The sequence below is a fragment of the Rutidosis leptorrhynchoides genome, chromosome 6 (assembly GCF_046630445.1).
Source record: "Rutidosis leptorrhynchoides isolate AG116_Rl617_1_P2 chromosome 6, CSIRO_AGI_Rlap_v1, whole genome shotgun sequence".
Taxonomy (NCBI): Eukaryota; Viridiplantae; Streptophyta; class Magnoliopsida; order Asterales; family Asteraceae; genus Rutidosis; species Rutidosis leptorrhynchoides.
Window position 1 is genome coordinate 277,101,069 of NC_092338.1, and position 7,781 is coordinate 277,108,849.

The following is a 7,781-nucleotide window of genomic DNA, read 5'->3' on the forward strand; positions in this document are numbered from 1 at the left end:
TTAAGAATTAGTATTGTAATCCACCTGTTACTACTGTTCCACCGTTCCAGATATCAAAACATTACTTCACGCAATCCAGGAAGAGTACCCCTCAGATTACACGCCTGCTAAAGTTGATCCTCGAGGGAGAAGATATGTGAGGACTTGTCGGAGTAACCGCACCCCGAGCTCACCCTAATTAGCCACGTACATCATATGAACATTAGAAGGATGCTCAGTTTCCGCAAGTTGACTTGTATCCTGTACGCTTTCATGACCGTCACTTATCTCTTTCATTCTTCACCACTACTCGATGACCTAATGACACTTCTGTACTTACGCATTGGAGAAGTCGGGAAGGCATCTCCTTTCACAAGCTCATAGTGTCTTCCGCTGATGCTCAGCCATACCCAAAGACTTGGGAGTCAACTCAAGACATATCATATTACTGCTTGTTACACGTACAACTCGACACGAGACTCAGATTGAATTTCTAGAAAGGAACCTAACGACATTACCAAAACCCGAACATTTTAAAGAAATTTCGGGACATTTAGGCATTGATGCATGACCTACGGAACCTATGCACCCACGTCGAGAAACTGTGAGATTAAGTATGTAGATTCTGTTTTGTGATGACATAGATAAAGCACCGTTAGATGAAATTGAGTATAACTGGAAGTGATCACGTTACATTGACCATATGGAATGATATTGGAACGAACGTACGATTTAGAACAATACAATGACGCCAGGCCAGCGTGATTATATTGAGGTAAATCATGCAGAAGTTCCAATGTTACTACATGAGGAATATGAGGTAATCTAGGAAAATTTTGGAAGGGATCACTTGAGTACACGCATTATGGTCCGTTGGAGGTAGGAATAACCAATTAGCCCAGGTACTGTACAAGAAAGGCCTTGATTGCAGAATTGATAACCCGAAATTCTGTTATAGATATAAACACCCTGGACACTTAAGGAAAAAGTTCTCAAATAGGAAAAACTTTGTACTTACTTGCGGTAGGGCAATCGTTATGGAGATTCGCATGGATCCTGATTTTAGTTAGGAGACGATTCATCACAACGTTTTATTTTCTCGAAGTTGTTTAATACTAGAGCGATAGAAACCTTACATCTAAGAATCCTAGCATTAGCACTAATAAGCCATTAACAACCATGAGGGTTAAATATTCTATAGGACAAGCTAATGGTAAGCTGAGTGAGATAAGAGGAATAATTTGAGGTAGTACCTTGAAATTAATAGGTGGGTCGTTTGGAGATGACCCCATGTCAACAAAACTTGGAAGTTTTAAAGTAGTAGCGGAAAGGATTAGTCACCTACGCACAAGCAGATGTTATTTGAGAAGATTGATAGAACTTTTCACAACAGTATAATAAGATTTGGTTGGAATGGAATTTGGGATTTACCTAATACTCATCAAGTTAGGAAGCTTTGATGTAATAGTTTGGATGGACTGGCTTTTAAGGATGGAAGCGAAAGTTATTTATAGAGAGGAATTTTTTTATACCTCGCGAGAATGGTGAGCCATTAATAATTTACGAAGAGAGAAGTAGCTCGAAACTGAACCTTATTAGTTGCATGACGACAACCCGAAGTCCCACAATGGAAATGGGAAGGAATAACAATGGATTTCATCACGAAGCTACCGAAAACGGTAGGCGGTTAGAACATTATCTGGGTTATTATTGACCATCTCACCAAATCTGCTCACTTTCTAGCCAAGAGGAACCAATACAATGGTCAAACTTTCACAACGATACATAAAGGAAATTGTATCCCATCACTTCAGCGATTCAGATTCTATATTAAAGACTACCCAAGAATCTTATTTGATACTCATTCTTACGCGACTCTAAATCCTCACTTATTTTGAGAGATTCCTTATTCGATGATAACCAAACCATCATCCTTCTTACTTCGACCGTAGTCATACCAGTTCGAAATTTTCAAAATCAATGGGTAGTTAATTCCCATCCTCATACCCTCCCTTTCGTATCTCACTTATAAGCAACAACTTCACACTTAAGTATTTCTGGTCAAAGGACTTATGCCCTACTAATAGTCATCAACCACATTTAAATTCATTAGTTTTCATTACCTCAAATATCACCCAAAATTTTCAAAAATCTTTTACTCAATCCTCATCAATCTTTTTCCAACTTGTAATCTTCGAAATATGAAAATTTTGTTTGGCAAAATTTTACACACACTATTTTACCGTGCGATCCTCTCAAAGTTTTATAAAAATAAATTTATTTTATTACCATTCATATGAATTTTAGAAGCCGTATATGTTATATATAATAAAGTAAATGATTACTTACTTTTGACTAGTACATGTGAAATTTTACTTTCACTTTTACAAATCAACTCTTTTAATCAAAAGACATTTTACTTGGAGTAGCCTATATTTACTAAGAACTTCGTTTCTTTTCTTACGTTGTCACCTTAACCGATTTATATAAAAAATTTCGTTGCTTGTCCGTATCCAAGTCATCATGAAGACTTTACAACCGTCGAAATCAAAAGATTCGTGTGTATGTGATGAAGGCACTTACTACCACATCATGCAAGGCCTTCAGGCATCTACTAACACTTAAACCATTCAAAATTATTACGTTACCCCATGGATCTTATTCGCCACACCTTTTGGAACAATGCTCTTTCTTACATAACTCTAAGACCTGACTCATTCCAAGAAACTCTCATTTAGTGATATTAACACCATCAGTATTCCGACTTTATTATTAGTCATAACCTGTTTGGCATTTTGCAAAGTCAAGAAGCGATTAACTTCTCATCCTCATGCTCTATCCTTCATACCTCACTTTTTAGCAACGGCTTCGCATGTGAACATTTTTGGCCCAAAGACTTGTGTCCTAAAAATTATCAAAACTAAATTTAATTCATTAGTTTTCATTACCTAGTAACTTGTCACACGATGATTTAAAGATTTTCCACTCAATCTTTTTCAAATCGCAACCTCTGAAATACGAAACGCTATGTTTATCAAAATTTTTACACGTTGATTTTTACACGTTGATTATTCGTGCGGTCCTCACGGGATTTATGGACAAATGAAAGTAATAAAAAATTTTCTGTCACTTATGCGATTTATAAAATCATATGTGTATGTATATAATTAAGTTAATAAATTTACCTTTACTTATTTTGGTTAGTACATACTAAGTTATATCTTCAAATTATTTAAAAATCGCTCCTTTATTGAGTTATTTAACTTAAGTCAAATAGTTTTGTACAAAATGGTACACGTTGTGCCTACTTCTAAACTTACCAGGAACTTCGTCCCTTTTATGTTGTCGCATCAAACGTTTAAGGGTTTTTCAAAACTTCCTTGGTTGATTTTATTAAAGGTTTTCGTATTAGACTACACCATGTATAGATCACACTTCTTCTCGCACTCCGTTAAGGATGAAGCTTACTATTAAGATCTTTGTTAAAAACTCTTGAGCCACTTTGGATGGCAGTTTTATAAAATTTGTTAGAAAATCTTTGCACCCATAAAATGTTACTTTTAAAGTTAGACATGACAAAAACGCGGGCCAATAAATCAGTTTTCTAAGGTACACTCAGTGGTCACTCTATTGTAGGAAAGGCACTAGGTGGGTTTCTGTTCTCAATACTTCACGGCAAATCGCAACACCCTCGTAAACCTCATCTCTATGAATCTGTATGTAGAGGTACAAGAGATCATTTTTGAGATTCTTTTCACTTAGAGTAAACCATTCTTTATGACCAAGGGTTCACGTATCTTCTCATCCGCACATCCCCTTAAGTACACAGATAAATTCAGAACGAACCGCTCGAAGAGTTCACTCTCGTTCAAAGATCACACCTATCGTGCGACTTTCTTTCGGAAATGTAATATAAGATACTTTGAGAACCTATGAATCTTGATATCCCTTTGGGATGGGACTGCTTAAAAACTTACGACACTGATGTGGATACTCTACATATTCCTTCCTTCGTTGGTTGCAACTATCTGTTGTCCTATTTAATGTTAACCCTAACTTCAACATGTAACTGAAAGGATGAAGTTACATTACAGAACTGTGCTTTCATTCCATCTAAGGATAAGTTCACCTGCAATATGGTAAACTAGGTGATATCCTTCATTATTCATTCAGACCGTCCTGAAGACACTATAAATAATTATGGCTTGCATTGCATATAAGTCCGATCAGTCACTTCCAGCTAAAATTTCAATTCATTTATTCAAATGAAACGTTCTTAAATATCGGGTTCTTTATGCCTATGGCCTCCTTCCAAAATCAAGAGGTTCGTAAAATCTGTGGCTAACACTATCCAGACATCAAATCACATGGTTGTGTTCACCATGTTTTCCATTCTACCTCTCAGCTTTGTATTGCGACATAAGCGCTCAATGTTTTAGATGAGTTTAGAAACATTCATGATGCATTTCACGCATCCAGCTTACTGAAGATGCATGTAAGGCTAAAAACACCATCTTTCCTTTTGTGGATATATATTCAGATGACATACTCATGTTAATAAGAAACGAAATCAATTTATTGATCTCTTAGGACAAGATACTTAATTAATTGCATATACCCATTCTTACTTTCATACACCGAAGTACCTTTCAAGGTAAATAACTCACTTTTGAGCCCACGAGTCTCACGGAACTTTGATACGCTCCTTCATATTCAAATACGGTACTATTGTTGGTCACTCCTCAAAATTTCGGGACGAAATTTTCTTTAACAGGTGGGTAATGCAACGACCCGGCTTTTTCGACTTGCTTTTATGCTTTGTGCTTCCACGAAACTGCGTATTTGTGTGTACTGAGCTAGCTTATGCTCTGGGATCTTTAATCATGTTTAATTACTCTCGTTAATATCTTACAATGTGCTATTAAGTGTGTAACCACTTAACTTGATCCCCGAATGCTTTTACCACCGTTGGTGTCACTTATCATTTTAAACGAGATACATACTTGGTACACGTTAAACTTTTGTCGTAATTGGAATATTATGACTGCGTAAACTTGATTGTTATTTATTATAACAATTACTTGGCTTAAAGGGCTTATTTAATTAAGCTTAGTGTTTACTAATGCTTACTAGTTACCTTAATGGACTTAACACCTTAATGGACTTCCATGGCCCAACCTACTTAACTTAGTGGACCACTTAATGGGTTAAATTAGTGAGCCCATTATTATGCTAGTGATTTATTAAGGATAAACAAAGATTAATTAATTAAGTGTTGGAGACACGAATGTTTCAAGCATGCATGCACCATCTCCCCATGCATTTAACCTTATGCACTTTCCTAGCAAACACCACCCTCCCATACATGAAAGAACAATTTTGACTTCCCCTTTTGGACTCCAAAACCGTTGGCATATGGGCATGGGAGGGAGTTCATTTTTTTTTCTTTTTTTTTTTGTTACTTATAAGCTAGTTTCTACTTCATTTCACACACACAACATACTTACACTTTATTTCTCTCAACTTTCTCTCTAAATTGTAAGCAATATATCTTTTTCTTTCTTCTTTTTTTTTTCCTTTGAAAACCAATTTCTATCATCATCATTCTTACTAGTTATTGTTTGTTGTTCAAGATCAAACTTTATAGTTTGTATCTTCATGAATCTTGTTTCTTCCATCCTTAGTTTGATGAGAAGTCAAGAACAAGAATCTAAGCTTGTTAGCTTATGGTTCTACACTTGGAGTTCATCTTTTCTTTCTTTTAAATTCGTGATTTACATATATTGATCAAGTCTTACTAGTTAATCTTGATCTCATTTTTCTTGAAACTAAAGTTTAAACTTTGTAAGTTCAAGAACATGGAAGTTTAACTTTCTAGTTATAGCTTCATACACTTATGTTGGATCTAAGTTTCTATAGCTTATGGTCTTCCAATTTTGTTGTAAACAAAAGCTTACAAGCTTACATACATTTTACAAGATAAAAATCTAAGTTTCATAACTTATGGTTTTATTAAAGTAAAGATCCAAGTTCCATAACTTAGGGTTTAACTTAAGAACACTAGATCTAGAATTTTTAGTCTAGGATCTTCAAGATCTAACTAAGATCTAAGTTCTATAACTTAAGATCTTGTTTATTTAGTTTACTTTCAAGTTTATAGCTTAATATTACTATTAGAACTCATGTATGTGTCGATCTAAGATCTTGATGTAACTTTGGTTCATCAACCTTCATACAACCCTTAATTGAGTTATACTACATATCTTAGACATACACTAGTGTTATGATGGTCAAAACTTAGTAAAGATGATGCAAAAACACATCACGAGTTGTACATTTGAAGCTATAAGCATCAAGGATGAGAACTGTGATGAGCATCAATCACCAAGAACCCACAGGAACACTTTCTTACTGTTTTCTGGGTCTGATCAGGTCACCTGTGTGATGACCCGGGAATTTCTGACCAAATTTAAACTTAATCTTTATATGTTTCCGACACGATAAACAAAGTCTGTAATATTGAAATCTCAAAAAAAATTTGAACTGTGTTCATGTATACATTTACCCTTTGACTGCTCTCGACGATTCACGAACAATTATTTATAAATTAAATATGTACAGATGTACACATATATAAATGTAAATAAGTATAATAATTGGAAATGATAGAATGTAATCATTTGAATCAAGAATTATTATTATTATTATTATTATATATCATTTAATTAATAACATGTAATGTTAATATAATAAATTTAATTATAAGTTAAACTATAATTGTTATAGTAATATTATCACTTCCAATATTAACAACTATATTAGTGATAATAACATTATTATAAAGTTAGATATGAATATAAATTATTATATTATTATTACAAATATCATTGTATATAGTATTATTATCAGTATCATTAATGATATTATCATTATCATTATGATTATAGTTCATAACATTATTATAATAAAAATAATACAATTTAATATGATTAGTATGAATAAATATTAATATATGTAACATATTGTAGTGACCCGAACTTTTCCATGTTTATATATATATTAAATGAAATTGTTATTTACATGATTAAGTGTTTCCAACATGTTAAGCAATCAAACTTGTTAAGACTTGATTAATTGAAATAGGTTTCATATAGACAATTGACCACCCAAGTTGACCGGTGATTCACGAACGTTAAAACTTGTAAAAACTATATGATGACATATATATGGATACATATATAGTTAACATGATATTATTATAAGTAAACATATCATTAAGTATATTAACAATGAACTACATATGTAAAAACAAGACTACTAACTTAATGATTTTGAAACGAGACATATATGTAACGATTATCGTTGTAACGACATTTAATGTATATATATCATATTAAGAGATATTAATACATCATAATATCATGATAATATAATAATTTAAAATCTCATTTGATATTATAAATATTGGGTTAACAACATTTAACAAGATCGTTAACCTAAAGGTTTCGAAACAACACTTACATGTAACGACTAACGATGACTTAACGACTCAGTTAAAATGTATTTACATGTAGTGTTTTAATATGTATTCATACACTTTTGAAAGACTTCAAGACACTTATCAAAATACTTCTACTTAACAAAAATGCTTACAATTACATCCTCGTTCAGTTTCATCAACAATTCTACTCGTATGCACCCGTATTCGTACTCGTACAATACACAACTTTTAGATGTATGTACTATTGGTATATACACTCCAATGATTAGCTCTTAACAGCCCATGTGAGTCACCTAACACA